The 16807-nt window shown below is 39.0% G+C and overlaps 1 long non-coding RNA gene across 1 annotated transcript in view; it reads right to left on the bottom strand.

The window, feature by feature from the left end:
* The window catches only part of LOC128635341 (uncharacterized), a 69132-nt gene extending 54021 nt beyond the window's left edge, over positions 1–15111 (bottom strand). The window contains exon 1 of the long non-coding RNA XR_008398318.1: positions 14716–15111. This is a non-coding gene — a long non-coding RNA (uncharacterized LOC128635341). The remainder of the gene's footprint in view (positions 1–14715) is intronic.
* Positions 15112–16807: the final 1696 nt, after the last annotated feature.

Raw genomic sequence — 16807 nt, 5'->3', positions numbered from 1 at the left:
CGCTCCTTTAATATTCCTTGGAATTTATCCAAAAGTATGGTGTCTCGACCTCTCGATATCAGCCTAGGAGAAGTGATGATATTGTGATGCTTTTAGGATTTCCATATTGTGTCAGACATTATATCGTCTGACTGATGATCGGCACGTGACTACACATTTGCACAAATCGCTGTATCAATAAGAAAACGAGATTATTTTCATACATAAGTGTAAAAGATGTTGAAATGAACCCCAAGACATGCCTCGGTCTCTTCCTGCGTAGTTCATAAAAATGATTACTATTATTATTATTATCTAATCCTTCTAAGTAAAGCCTAAATGGTTGCTGTAGAAAGAATATTAATCAGACATGAAATCTAGTATTTGGGACAGAGACAATATAGTGTAGGTGTGTAATAGTACATGAGATTATTTAACTTACACACTTACAGCATTCTTATTACAGCTAATAAGCAAAGATTGTGAACCCTTTAGAATTTTCAACATTGCTGCATAAATATGACCCAAATCATCATCGGATTTTCACACACAAGTCCTAAAAGTAGATAAAGAGAACCCGATTAAACAAATGAGACGAAAAAATTATACTTGTTCATTTATTTATTGAGGAAAATGATCCAATATTAGAAATCTGTGAGTGGCAAAAGTATGTGAAGCTTTGCTTTCAGTATCTGGTGTGACCCCCTTGTGTAGCAATAACTGCTGCTAAAGGTTTCCGGTATCTGTTGATCAGTCCTGCACATCGACTTGGAGGAATTTTATCCCGTTCCTCAGTACAGAACAGCTTCAACTCTGGGATACTGGTGGGCTACTTGCTTCAGGTCGTTCCACAACATTTCTATTGGATTAAGGTCCGTCAAACAAATAACCAATTGGGTTGCCTTTATCGACTTGTGTGAAAATCCGATGATGTTTTAGGTCATATTTATGCACATATACAGAAAATTCACTGTAATTTGTAATGTCCGTGTTTCCTCACGGACATAAAATCCTCACACCTTTTATTTATATTTATTTATTTATTCGACCAGAAGTACGTCTCGCTTTCCAGATATTACTGTTAGCTCGCGGAAGATAGTCGGTGGTATTGCTCATCTGTACTGAACTGCATCTTTGCAGTTGTAATTGTTGTCACTACGACACTGTGAACATACTGCAAAACTAGCGTTTGAGTAAATATGCTAACCCATAAACCAGTGCTGTAATCAACAGGCTAAAACCCGAGCTTATTTTATAGTAAAATATAGCAAAGTAAAGTAAGTAAATAAAAACTCGCATAAAGGAACGTTGTATTCTAGCTTGTTTTAGCCATCTAGTGAGGCTAATGTGACTAAAGACAAGATAGTAGATATAATCGACTCATTCGTGGACACGTGTACGCCTTCTAAAAACAGGCGTGTCCCTTTTGGTAAGACGATTACGCTATACAATCAAATGTTCAACTCGAATAACGTGCTCTCGCTGTAAATGCCATGAATGTATCACCTCTGTTTTTATATCACCGTGTAGCGTCTGGGTTTTTCCAACTTGTATTTATTTAGTTGTTAAAAACGTTACGTGAATGACAGTATTGCGGATGACCGTTCAGTGTACACAAAAACGCACACTATTGCACAAATCGCATGTGATTTAGTCTGTTTTCTGTTTGTGTCTTTTAATAACGTTTGATTTTTACTAGGCACTTTTTTCTCTTTTTTTTGGTATATAAATATACGGTATACTTCCTTCGCTAAGTTGCGTTGTAGCATTGCTGTAAACTGTACAAACAGTTTGTATTTACATACCCCCCCCCCCCACACACACACACACACACACACAAACAGACGCACACATCCTAGCTAAAGAGCAAATGATGCTTGCTTTTGTTTTTGTTTATACAGTTTTATGATTTAAAAAAAAAAAAAAAATGTATGAGGTATGTATGAGACATTTTCATGAACATTGTCGCCTCTTTGTTGTTGTAAAGACGTAGTGATAGGAGAGAAAAAGCCTACTGTAATTCTCTAAAGCTCATGCATTAATGTGTGTGTGTGTGTGTGTGTGTGTTTGAGCTGATCTATACAGCAAAGAATTTTGTAATTATAGCTGAATCTTCATACATTAAGATGAAAACAAAAAGTGCTGTCATTTAACTGAACTTATTCTAGGCACTTAGAAATAATGTCTCATCAGCACATTAGATATTTGCGCAAATGAAGTCCCGTGTTTGCACTAATAACTCAGCACATAGTCGCACTTAATACAGGGAATTATGCTATGTAAATGCCAAACTGAACACGCGTTCACTTATTATCACAAGTGATCGTTTTAGCAGCGTTGGTTTTTGTACTGATTTGATAGACGGTTGCTCACCTGTCACCACACGCAGGCTAAACTTTTTGTTTTTGTTATAAAAAATTTTAAAAAAAGAGAAAAGAAATCAATGTTAACGATCAAACAACCTGCGAATGGAAAACTATAATAAAGCATTTGTATTGGCATGAGTTGGCGTTTGAATTTTAGTGATGCGTTGTTTTCATTTTGAAGGTTTTGTAAAATGCTGCTCTGTAGGACGTATTTGTACGTCACAAATGTGTCACAGGTTTAGACTGAATCGATCGGTAAGTGAATAATTCTTTGCCTATGTCTTCTTCAGCATAAGATTTCAGTAATTTATCTTATCGGGTTGGACGTCTATCAGTGCTGTAATGCAGTGGTTCTCAATCTGGGGGCCTGTATAGAAATTCTAGACCAGTGGTTCTCAACCTTTTGTGCGCTCTGGACCCCTAGCATATATCGAACAATCCGCAAGGACCCCCTCACACCACAACAATCATAGGCTATATATATATATATTTAACAGTCATTTCTATATATGTTACTTTATTTTTTATTAAGATTTAAAATTAATAATATTAACATTGGGCATTTAAAATTTAATCCAAATATTTCAAGATTTTATTTATTTGACATTTTATTGTTGGTGTGACTCTCTGAATTATCTTTTGTTTATTTTATCCATCAATGCGACACTTGAAACTTGTCTACCACTCGTAGGGTATTTTTTTTTCCTTCAAATTATCATTTCATTTGTAAATAAATGTAAAATAAATCCATTAATGAACGATCGTCAGCTCAGCTAACGTGATATTTGTGAATGCATGCGAATAACCAAATTGGTTAATTTTAAAACATATCTTAAATTGTTCTTACATTTGAAGGGCATATGATATATTTTAATATATTTTGATAATTTAAAAAAAAATACTAATATATATATATATATATATATATATATATATATATATATATATATATATGTATGTATGTATGTATGTATGTATGTGTATATATATATGTATATATATATATATATGTATATGTGTGTATGTATATATATATATATATATATATATATATATATATATATATATATATATATATATATATATATGTAAACATTAAATACTTTCCCACGGACTGCCTGCAATTACGCCATGGACCACTGGGGGCCCGTGGACCCCCAGGCGAGAAACACTGTTCTAGAACATTATTATTATTATTTTAATGAATTTTACCTGTATGTAAGTCGGGATCATGAACCTTTGACCTATGATGTGGATAAAAATGAGAAATATTAATAGATTAAATCAGTTATACAGAGCACAGTAAGACTCGCACCAGACAGACACATCCATTGATATACTAGTGTATAGTACTTTTAGCCACACGCTGATAAAACCTAAGACTATTTTAAATGGATACGTTTTTAGATAGAGGATGAAGTCTCTACGCTGAGAAAGTTAATACAGAAGAGTCTAGTGTGGGGAGAAAAAAAAAAGAAAGTGCAAAAATCTGACGACTTGACCTCACGGTGAAAAAAGTTTGAGAACCACTGCTGTAATGAATTAAAGCTTACTCTAGGTGGTGCTGCTGAAATATGCTCTCTCTCTCTCTCTCTCTCTCTCTCTCTCTCTCTAGCGCTCTCTCTCTCTGTGTCTCTGTCTCTCTAGCGCTCTCTCTCTCGCTCTGTCTCTCTTGCTCTCTCTCTCTATCTCTGTCTCTCTAGCTCTCTCTCTATCTATCTCTGTCTCTCTAGCGCTCTCTGTCTCTGTCGCGCTCTCTCTCTCTCTCTCTCTCTTTCTCTGTCTCTAGCGCTCTCTCTCTCTCGCTCTGTCTCTCTTGCTCTCTCTCTCTGTCTCTTTAGCGCTCTCTCGCTCTGTGTCTCTGTCTCTCTCTCTATCTATCTCTGTCTCTCTTGCTCTCTCTCTCTGTGTCTCTGTCTCTCTCTCTATCTATCTCTGTCTGTCGCGCTCTCTCTCTCTCGCTCTGTCTCTCTAGTGCTCTCTCTCCCTCTCTCTCTCTAGTGCTCTCTCTCTCTAGCGCTCTCTCTCTCTCGCTGTCTCTCTAGCGCTCTCTCTCTGTGTGTCTCTGTCTCTCTCTATCTCTGTCTCTCTAGCGCTCTCTCTCTGTCTCTCTCTCTATCTATCTCTGTCTGTCTAGCGCTCTCTGTCTCTGTCGCGCTCTCTCTCTCTCTCTCTGTCTCTCTAGCGCTCTCTCTCTCGCTCTGTCTCTCTTGCTCTCTCTCTCTCTCTGTCTCTCTAGCGCTCTCTCTCTCTGTGTCTCTGTCTCTCTATCTCTGTCTCTCTAGCGCTCTCTCTCTGTCTCTGTCGCGCTCTCTCTCTCTCGCTCTGTCTCTCTCGCTCTCTCTCTCTCTCTCTGTCTCTCTAGCGCTCTCTCTGTGTCTCTGTCTCTCTCTCTCTATCTATCTCTGTCTCTCTAGCGCTCTCTGTCTCTGTCGTTCTCTCTCTCTCTCTCTCTCTCTCTGTCTCTCTTTTCATGAGTCCATCCATGGGTTAATCCTAACTAAGAACTTCTCTATACCTCCTACAGGATGCATTCTGAATGAAATGACCCACGACTTAATCCGTATTATACTGTACTACAGCACTATTGAATACTCTATTCTGATTGGTCAGAAGGTGTCGATTCATTTCCTATAACAGTAGTTTGAACAGCAACGTTGTTCAAATATTTGCTCATGTCTGTAGTACGGTGGATATAAAAAGTCTACACGCCCCCTTTAAACGTAGAGATCACTCACAAGATCACACGCAACAAAATTCAAGTGTAAAACAAATAGGAACCTTTAATAGGAACCAAATAGAGGGAGGGGGGGGCAAGAATAAACATGACAGTAAGCTGGTTGCATAAGTTTGCACACCCCTTAAGTAATACTTACTTATTGGCAATTTTGTTCCACTGTTTCTTGCAAAAATGCTCAAGATCCAACAAATCATTCTTCAAGTCATTCCACAGGTTTTCGATATTATTTAGATCTGGGCCATTCCAAAATGCTGATCTCCCATCTTCTGGAGTCATTCCTTTGTTGACTTGGATGTGTGCTTTGGGTCGTTATTGTGCTGGAAAGTGACATTTTTCTTCATCTTCAGCTGCCCTGCAGGTTTTTATGCCAAAATAGGATTGGTATTTGTAGCTATTTTTATTTGTATGGCACTTTTAACGATAGAAACTGTCACAAAGCACTCCGGATATCAAAATTTCATTGAAATGTATTCCTATAAGCAAGCGAGAGGCAGCCTTGACTAGAGTCCCAGTCCCTGTGGAAGAGAAGCAACCCTATAAGCATAATACTGCCACCACCATGCTTCACCATTCTTTGGGTAATAAATAAAAATAACAACAAATTGTTTTTGAGCTAAACATATCTTTAATAATTATGCCCAGAGTTCTACTTTGGTCTCTCAGAAGTCAAATGAAAACAAAAAAAAAAAAAATGATGTCGAGAAAATCCTACAGAAACAGCTGATCTTTATTTGGGATAAATCTGAATCACATGCCTCGTTATAAAAGGGTGTGCACACTTAGGCAACCAGGTTATTGTACGTTTTTTGTTCTTTTTGTCTCCAAAAAAACGTTTGGATTTGTTTTCACTTGAATTTTGTTGGTTGCTATATCACATTAGAGGTGCAGAAAGATCTGACTTGATTGATTTCGGCGATCATAAAAACCTGCATTTTTAACAGGCGTGTGTAGACTTTTCATAGCCACTCTAACAGTGTATTCCCAAGGACTTGAATCGTGGGCGCTCGACAATCCGAAACCGTTTCTGCGAGGTGATGTTTTATTTAGCATTTATGGAAACCTTTTAAATGGTTTGTTTCGGAGTTAACACGGTATGTCCATCTGTTGGAACCCTGAAGAACTGAATGACTGAACCTTCACACTGCTGCTGCACTATGGTGGAAACGGTGTTTAATATTGCGAACAGGAAACTAGCGTGTGTGAGGATCTGCCTGTAAAGTGAACTGGTAGAATTAGCATGTAACTGGAAAGTTACTGGAAACCCAGCAGACTCTTGTAGAAAAATTCCAGCGCTCATGCTGGCGCACACCGCCCACTCCAATCCCCGACAAATCACAACCCCCATCACCACCACCACTCCACATTTGGGTGTTTTTGGCAAAGGATTTGAATCTTTCTTTCTCTGTTAAGCGAGAACGCAAATGCCAGGATCTGTTTCTATTTTCAAGTTTGGACTGAAAAGCAGATCACGGCCAAATGTCATTCCTCTCCATCCAACTGGAGCAAGACGCACAAAAACCCTCTATGTAGCAAAAAAAAAGACCCAGAGCAAATCTTTCAATATTTTACCAATAGACCTGCAATGTTTGTTTAAAAAATCATCTTCAATTGACTTGAAGGGAAAAACGAAGGAAGAAAGGTGTGTGCGCGCAGGTGTAAGTGGAAAAATGAGCGCTAGAGAGCAATTAATGTAACATTTTCTGCTTCGCATTTTTCAATGTGAATGAACAGGTTTATCCCTGCTTAGGTAACTGAACATTCATTTCTGTCATATTCATTAATCAGGTCCATGTTGGAAAATTTGAACTATTGTTCCACGAATAGTAAAAAAAAAAAAAAAAAACAACATTATATTAAAACAAATAATCTAGGGAGTAAAAAAAAAAAAAAAAAAAAAAAAAATCAGCCTTGCTTAATGTTTTCACATGGGTTAAAATTCCCCAAACACGTTTCTATGAGTCATTATATGGGAAAAGAGAGTGCTGGAGCCATGCCTGGTCAGAATGGAGTTCCCCTTTACACACACACACACACACACACACACATATACACACTGACAAAGGCACTACAGAAGGTGCAGAAGGAAATCGGCCGAGCAGAGAGAACATTATTAACTGCAATCCAGAATCAGATGACGTTTGGCTTTCCCCTGTAAACCCCGGAGGTGCAGTAACCAAATCGAGCTGACATTTGAGGTGTCACCACTTCACTGCAGGCTTAAACAAGCGCACTACTTTGAGAGTGACTACTGTGCATGTGTGAAGTCATGCTGCCTCACTGAGGCTGCCGTTCAAGCCAGACTACCTCGAGACAAATAAAGGAGAGTGTTGTTGTTATAGCAGTGAGCTGAGCTGTGTCGCCGATTCCAAACCAACCAGCAGGAATTGTCCTGTCAACTCTATTGAACTCCGAAAGTTTCAAATAAACCAGAATTGCTGTTTTGAAACATCTCTTGGCCGGAATGTACAACAAATTGCCTTCATTTCAGCTGTCACACTTGTGCCACATTGAAAAAAACTAACAAACAACGGTATTATTTATTTATTTATTTTTTTAAATCTTTAAAGCGATTGTAAAACCGTTCACTAAGCCTGACTAGCTTGTGCTAACTTGCTATCTATTGTTACAACATATACCGTCACTGGAGTGAGTATGTTAGCTAATTATAGGTAGCTCAAAAATAAGGTAGTAAATGGAGCTGGCCGGCTAGCGTTACACCGAACGGGCTTCATTTAACCTATTAATCATAGACAGCTTAATGGCTTAATAGTTACACCAAGAGGCTATCACTACAGCAACTAAACATTAACTACATAACCTAGATAGCATGATAATAACGCCTTAAAATATCTTAAGCTACTTTATATAGATAGCTGGGTTGTCCTAGCAGGGAATTGTCGTTGAAGTATTTAAAACATAAATAGTTCAATAGGTAGCTAGCTTTGTACTTCAACCTACGATCTATCCGCTATCTAGTCACTGTCTTTAAATTAGTTCTTCTTCTTGTTCTTCTTCTTCTTCTTGCAGCTAAACTCAGCACTTGGATTGAACCTGTGGAGAATCTTGACCGCTCTTGGCCGACACCTCTCGCCCTTAAATCACATTTCAAATCCAAATACGAACACTATATAAAAATCCCAACCATAAAGCTGTTTCACTGCCGTTTTAAAGGCATGCTCCAATTTGGTACTAGTCAGGGTAGTTTGGAATGATGATCTTAGAATTGTGTCCTTTGAAATGTATAACTTGACTTTGGTCTTAATTCGCTAAATGTTTGCTCGTGTAAAAACTCATGCAAACTTGATCATGCCTGCAGAGAACGTGCAAGCTGATTTTACCAACAGGCTGCACAGATGATTGCGTCTTGTCCGGTTTGAATGTGCAGATTGGGTTGTTTTTCCTAAAGGTGTGGAAGGAACACAGGGCTGTGACAATGCAAACCGATTCATTTTGTATCCGTAGTGCAATTTGCTTGAAACTAAGCCTGAAAGTCACTTTGTGACTGCTTATGCAAATTAGGATATCTACAGAGCATGTACGGTGTCCTTCACTAATATTGGCACCCTTGGTAAATAGGAGCAAAGAAGGCTGTGAAAAATTGTCTTTATTATTTAACCTTTTGATCTTTTGTTTAAAAAAAAAAAAAACAAATCACAAAAATACTCTGCTCTTATGAATATCAAACAATTGCAAACAAAACACAGGTTAATCCAAAAATAAATAAATCTTTCTTAAATATAGGTGTGCAACAATTATTGGCACGCTTTTTTGTCAATACTTTGTGCTACCTCCCTTTGTGAAGATCTGGGTCTTCTCCTATAATGCCTGATGAGGTTGGAGAATACATGGTAAGGGATGTGAGACCATTCCTCCATACAGAATCTCTGCAGATCCTTCAAATTCCGAGGTCCATGTTGGTGGATTCTCCTCTTCAGTTCACCCCACAGGTGTTCTATGGGTTTGGAGTCAGGGGACTGGGATGGCCATGGCAGGACCTTGATTTTGTGGTCAGTAAACCATTTTTGTGTTGATTTTGATGTATGTTTTGGATCATTGTCCTGCTGGAAGATCCAACCACGGCCCATTTTAATCTTTCTGGCAGAGACAGTCAGGTTTTCATTTAATATCTGTTGAGATTTGATAGAGTGCATGATGCCATGTATCCTAACAAAATGGCCAGGTCCTCTGGCAGAAAAACAGCCCCAAAACATTAAAGAGTCACCACCATATTTAATTGTGGGCATGAGATACTTTTCCATATGGCTACCTCTCTGTGTGCACCAAAACCACCTCTGGTGTTTATTGTCAAAAAGCTCTATTTTTTTTCATCTGACCATAGAACCCGATCCCATTTGAAGTTCCAGTCGTGTCTGGCAAACTGAAGACGCTTGAGTTTGTTTTTGGATGAGAGTAGAGGCTTGTTTCTTGAAACTCTTCCGAACAACTTGTGGTGATGTAGGTGACTTCCGATTGTAGTTTTGGAGACTTTCTGACCCCAAGACGCAACTAACTTCTGTAATTCTCCAGCTGTGATCCTTGGAGATTTTTTGACCACTCGAACCATCCTCTTCACAGTGCATTGAGACAATATAGTCACACGTCCGATTCCAGGTTGATTCATAACATTTCCAGTTGACTGGAAGTTCTTAATTATTATCCTGATGGTGGAAATGGGCATTTTCAACGCTTGTGCTATTTTCATATAGCCACTTCCCATTTTGTGAACCTCAACAACCTTTTGCCGCACATCACAGCTATATTCCTTGCTCTTACCCATTGTTATGAATGACTAAGGGAATTTGGCCTCTGTGTTACCTCATATTTATACCCCTCTGAAACAGGAAGTCATGGTTGATCAATTTCCTGTTCCTAGTCACCCAGGTGTGCTAAAAATATATATATTTCTCTCAAATATATTTTTCCTATATGAATTCATAAGGTTGCCAATAATAGCTGCACACCTATATTTCACAAATATATATATTTTTTTATAAACCTGTATTGTGTTGGCAATTCTGTTTAATATTCATGAGAGCAGAGTATTTTTGTGAATTTTCTGAACAAAAGGTTAAACAAAAAAGACCATTTTCACAGCCTTCTTTGCTCATATGTACCAAGGGTGCCAATATCACTGGAGGGCACTGCATTAAATTTGCAGCCGAAGACCAGATCACAGTTTATGTTCACACATCAAATGCCAACAGCGTTCAAACAAAGCCTTTGAAAAAGCTTTCCGTTCATGTTTACCTTCCTTAACATAAAACACAATCATATCTAGACTCTTTTATTGATTAATCCATATCATATTTTGAACAGCCTTTCTAATAATCTCACTGGCACTATATTTGAGATTTCATGTTCAGTTTATGGCTATTGAAAACAATTAAACCTCATCAATTGCCTAACTAAATCTTGCTTCCTCACCTGTCATTGCACATTATTTAGCATGCACTCTTTAAGAACATAGTAAGCAAGTAGGGAAGGTACAGTCTGTTTGACCTTTGGAGAAACATCTAGTGAAAACATTAGGAGTCAGAGCTTTGCTTTGTTCAGACCTGCAAAGTGATTCTTCCTTTAGAAAAGAATAAATTGTTCACAAATCTTCAGTCACTGTCGTGTTTCCTGTGCAACCACATGAGCTCCCAAAACCACAGACTAAAACGGCAGCCATAAATCAGAGCCCCAAGGATCCATTTTCACCTTGGGCACTTATGAGGGAAACCCAACGCTGCTCTCCCAAGGCTGGTTTCTTCGTTCTGAAAATATTTCTATGTATAAGAACATGTTGGGAAAACGGTTGAATCAGCACGGGTCCGTTTACATCCTGATGGCACATCACTTGAAGAAGGGAATAAACATAGAAGCAACAAGACCATGTCACCCAAACACTGCATCCTAAAACGCATACTAATGTTTTGGCAGGAAACGTCTCTAAAGGTTTCAAAACTGTTTTGTTTTTGGGCTGAATAAAGTACAATGTCTTGCAAAGATCGGGGTTGTAACGGCAAATGATAATAAAAGTGCTTCAGAAATAGAAGGGGACAATGGAGGTCCACTTGTTGGACAGCCAAAGGCTTTAAAAGAAGAAGTCATTTCCTCCCACCTGTTTAAGAGGACAGCCTTCGATTCATCAGCAAACATCACCTCCTATTTAGCAAGAGGCGCAAGAAGAGGGTCCATGGCACCATTACAGAGCCAGCATTGATTTCCTTACACAGTCAGAAGCTGCCAGGAAAGTCTACAACAGATGGCAGTCTTTCATATGGCCTTGGAGAGGATTATTAGAGCGTTGTAGTTGTACAATTCATCCCTCTATTCATTTTCCATACGGCGTATTCTACACAGGTCAAGGGGGAGCTTGAAGCCTATCCCAGGGAGCTCGGGGGCACATGGTGGGGGATACCCTGGATGGGGTGCCAACCCATCACAAGGCACAATCATTACATTACATTAATGGCATTTGGCAGATGCCCTTATCCAGAGCGACTTTTATATAATTTATACAACTGGGCAGTTGAGGGTTGAGGGCCTTGCTCAAGGGCCCAACAGTGGAAGCTTGGCAGTGCTGGGATTTGAACTTACGACCTTCTGAGCAGTAGTTCAACAGCTTAACCACTGAGCTACCACTGCCAATCACACACACATTGGACAATTTGGAAATTCCACTCAACCTACAATGCACGTCTTTGGACTGGGGAGGAAACCAGTGTACCCGGAGGAAACCCCCGAAGCACAAGGTGTAGGTGAGATTCGAACCCCCAGAGGTGAGGTGCGAGGCAAACATGCTAACCACTCCCAGTGCAGTTAAAGGAAATACAGGCACTCTTGGAACCAATCAAATCTCAACCAATCAAATTAGTGGACGAAGCTAACTGTTCTAATGTGATATCGTTTATGTAATCATTAATATCTTGTATGCCGTGTTATCCCAGTGTCTGCGTGGGGTTCCTCTGGGTTCTCTGGTTTCCTCCCATCTCCCAAAAACATGCCAGTAGGTGGACTGGCTCCAGTAAGACTGAGACACATGCCAGTGTGTAAATGGTTCTCGGTTATGGATTAGTGTGAATTCTCCAGATTTGCACCCAGTGTCCTAAGGATAGGCTCTGGATCCATCCCGACCCTGACCACGTTAAAGTGGTTACTAAAGATGAGTGAATGAATGAATGAACTCGTATCCCCACCCTTAACTGACTCTTTCATAACCTCTGAGCTCTTAGTTGCAATATTCAACCCATATATATCCACCGTGTGAACAGGCATATACCTATAAGGACTTTGCTAACTAAAACCAAACCATAGCACTGTTGAATTCTCGATTCTGATTGGTCAGAAGGTGGTGATTCATTTTCTAACTGGAAATCTGACAGTAGCGCTGGCTTTAATTCTAGTCACATGTTTATATCGACGCACTCATTGTAATCCGTTATCGTTTCTATAGTAACAACTTACACAGGGACTCCATATTATCTAAGGCGAATAATAAATGGATTTGTTCTGTAACAAAGAAAAACCTACAATCGTTGATACGGTTAAGTTTTATGTAAGAAGACATTTATTTAATATTTATGGACATTTTTATATATATATATATATATATATATATATATATATATATATATATATATATATATATATATATATATTTATATACACACACACCACATGCAGTTCATTAATAAGTTGTAAATTGTAATTGTTGGCAAGTTGCTGTGGTAGAAGAGGAATAAAACCCTTCGGGATGCATTACACCATCCTGTCACTGATTGTTTTCCTGTAACAGCATGCCCTGTCGTGTTTTATCCCTTACTCATGGTATACAGGCTAAGACATGAACTGGCAATATTTGAACAAAGATCTAGAAATCCCTGGTTTCTGAAGACTTTTCAGGGGTCTGCATTGTCCAAGCCCATGTCAACGGAATAGGAGGATAAATAATAATAGGAGGATAAATAGGAGGATAAATAATAATAGGAGGATAAATAGGAGGATAAATAATAAAGTCTCTTTGACTTTCTCTTTCTCTCTCTCTCTCTCTTTGACTTTCTCTCTCTCTTTCTGTCTCTCTCTCTCTCTCTCTCTCTCTCTCTCGCTTTCTCACTCTGTCTCTCTTGCTCTCTCTCTCACTCACTCTCACTCTCTGTCTCTCTCTCTCTCACTCACTCTCTTGCTCTATCTCACACTCACTCTCTGTCTCTCTGTCTCTCGCTCTCTCTCTATCTGTCTCTTTCACTCTCTCTCACTAACTCTCTCTCTCACACTCTCTGTCTCTCTCGCTCTCTCTCTATCTGTCTCTTTCACTCTCTCTCACTAACTCTCTCTCACTCACTCTCTGTCTCTCTCGCTCTCTCTCTATCTGTCTCTTTCACTCTCTCTCACTAACTCTCTCTCTCACACTCTCTGTCTCTCTCTCTCTCTCTCACTCTCTCTCTCTCTCTCTCTCTCTGTCTCTCTCGCTCTCTCTCACTCAATCTCTCTCACTCACTCTCTGTCTCTCTCGCTCTCTCTCACTCAATCTCTCTCTCACTCTCTGTCTCTCTCGCTCTCTCTCACTCAATCTCTCTCTCACTCTCTGTCTCTCTCGCTCTCTCTCATTCACTCTCTGCCTCTCTCTCTCACTCTCTGTCTCTCTCTCACACTCTCTGTCTCTCTCTCACTAACTCTCTCTCTCTCACTCTCTGTCTCTCACACTCACTCTCTGTCTCTCTCTATCTGTCTCTTTCACTCTCTCTCTCTCACTCTCTCTCTCTCTCTGCTGTGTCTCTCTGACCAGACTGTTCATGTCTCTGTTTTAGACTGCATATTGTATATTACTGAAAGATTATGGAATTATCTTGGAGAAACATAATTTGTTATTAGTTTTTAGATAAGCGCTAATATACACATTTAAAAGAAATGACGATATGACTTCCTCTTGGGATCTTTGAGAACAGCAAATGGACAAACCACACAATCATTAGGTTTTATGGAGAGTCCTTGTTCATCTTCCAAGAGTTCCTCATGTCTGGAAATACTCTGATTTCTGGCACACAGCCTATTCACTCACACACACACACACACTCTATCCACAACGATCACACTCGTAATATAGGTTTCCATCCAAATGTGTCTCAAATGCAAAGTGAACTGTTGAAAAATATGAAGGGTTGTGATTCCAGCTCCTGTTCTGCTGAATGTTCTGCAGAGGAATACAAAGAGGGGACATCATTCCACGTCACACAAGCTATGTCTCAAAATTCACATACTGTGTGTGACCTAACACTTAACCGTTTGAAGATTAACATTAACACATAGGCTTAGCTTTTTATTAAAAAAATCTTGCAAAATCAAATGACAGTTGAGTGTGTGTGTGTGTGTGTGTGTGTGTGTGTGTGTGTGTGTGTGTGTGTGTGTGTGTTGACAGGATAACCCACATCATGATAAAGTACGAAAATCATGAAATTACTGTAAAGTTGCACAAGCGGCAGGTTCAAAAATGGTCAGAATGATTTGATGAATGATTTGCACACAGCGTAATTGAACATTAATAGTGTTGAGTATCTAGTTACCTCATGACCAGGGTTTCATAATTCGAACGCAAAATCAAGCCGACTCGTCGATATTCAGAGGAGTTTGCAATTTATTCAAACTTACCGCAGATGTTCCACAGATTTGGGCTGTGTGACGTCATCACGAAGGGCGTTCAGCCAAAGCCCTCTCCGATTCGCATGTGTCGAACATGAGTACAGCTAAAAACACATGTCCTGCTAAACCTTTTTTCCGACAGTGAATCTTTCCACAGCAGAAGTTTTTGCCAGCGTCTTAAAATAGCATCTTTCGCACACAGGGGGTCAGGTGGTTTTGAAATCCATGACAAATGTCTCGGGTGTTTACGGTTCAAGCAGTGTGGGGGTGGGGAGAGATTACAAGAGCAATTTCATCAGACAATGAAAGAGAGAGAGAGAGAGAAAGAGCTGAAGAGCTGGAAAACACCTGCGCACTTCTGATTAGGAGACACCACAAGTGAGCTCTTACTGAGGGGGAGAGGGAGAGGGGAAAAGATGGGTGACCCAGGCATGACAAATCATACACACTGTATCAACCGCTTTGTTTTCTTTCTTCTTTTTTTATTTAAATCAGAGGGGTTTTTTCATTATCAGGATATTGTCATCCCTGTTTATCTTTAGCTGTACATATCAGGTGATATTTTAAGCATAAAAAACATAGCTGTACCTATTTTGGTATATACTACATATACAGTTGAGGTCATATGTTTACATACACCTTGCAAAATCTGCAAAATGTTTTTTTTAATAAGAAGGATCAATAAAATTGCATGTTGTTTATTTATTTAATTCTGCCCTGAATGAGCTATTTCACATTACAGATCTTTACATATAGTCCACAAGACACAATAATAACTGAATTTACACAAACGAACCAGTTCAAAAGTTGACATACGCTTGATTATTAATACTGAGTGTCGTTACCTGGATGATCAGTGACTGTGTTTATGTTTTGTGATAGTTTTCATGAGTCCCTCGTTTGTTCTGAGCAGTTAAACTGCCCACTGTTCTTCAGAAAAATCCTCCAGGTCCTGCATGTTATTTGCTTTTCCAGCATCTTCTGTATATTTGTCCCCTTTCCATCAGTAACTATATGATGTTGAGATCCATCTTTTCACACTGAGGACAACTGAGGGACTCGTACACGACTATTACAAAAGGTGCAAACATTCACTGATGCTCAAGAAGGCAACATGATGCATTAAGATCCAGGGGGGTGTAAACTTTTGAACAGGACGATCGGTGTAAATTGTTATAATTTTTTCTTCTGGGAAACATGTAAACATCTAATGTAGCTTCTGAAGAGCGGTATTAAATGAAAGATCTTTAAACAAAATAATAACAATTTACACCTATCATCCTGTTTAAAAGTTTACACCCCCCGCCCCCCTCCCCCTGGCTCTTAATGTATTGTTTTTGCCTTCCTGAGCATCGATGAATGTTGATCCTCAAGATGTGGTGCTCAATCAATGTGAAAAGATGGATCTTAATCATATAGTCACTGATGGAAAGGGGACAAATATACAGAAGATGCTGGAAAAGTAAAGAATGTGCAGGACCTGGAGGATTTTTCTGAAGAACAGTAGGCAGTTTAACTGCTCAGGACAAACAAGGGACTCATGAAAACTATCACAAAACATAAACACAGTCACTGATCATCCAGGGAACGACACTCAAGTTGTGTCCCAAATGACATACTATACACTATACACTTATACTATGCATTATACACTCTGAAGTCTAATGTATGAATTTTCTGAAATAGCTTATTCAGGGCAGAACTAAATTTTTTTTTTTTTTTTTTTTTTTTTTAAAAAGGAGAATGCAATTTTTATGATCCCGCTTACTATTATTTATTTATTTATTCATTTATTTATTTAGTAACATTTTGCAGATTCTGCAAGGCGTATATTAACTTATGACCTCAACTGTATTTTCTTCGAGCATTTCTTCTCAGCTCAGATACACAGCTAGGCTAAACAGTTAGCTCTCATAGTGAAGAGTGAGCTGACTAGCTTAGTTATTAATACTAGCGAGGGATTTATGCTTGATGCATTGTATTAGCTGCTATACTGAAGACTATAGTAAGCTAGCTACCTGTGTAGGGTAGCATTATGTTAGCTAGCTAAACCAGCCGAAGAGCTCAACTGGCTGAAACATAGCTAGCTGGGTGACTTTTA

The sequence above is a fragment of the Ictalurus punctatus genome, chromosome 2, assembly GCF_001660625.3.
Source record: "Ictalurus punctatus breed USDA103 chromosome 2, Coco_2.0, whole genome shotgun sequence".
In the NCBI taxonomy this organism is placed as follows: domain Eukaryota; kingdom Metazoa; phylum Chordata; class Actinopteri; order Siluriformes; family Ictaluridae; genus Ictalurus; species Ictalurus punctatus.
This window is presented reverse-complemented; position numbering and strand designations above follow the sequence as displayed.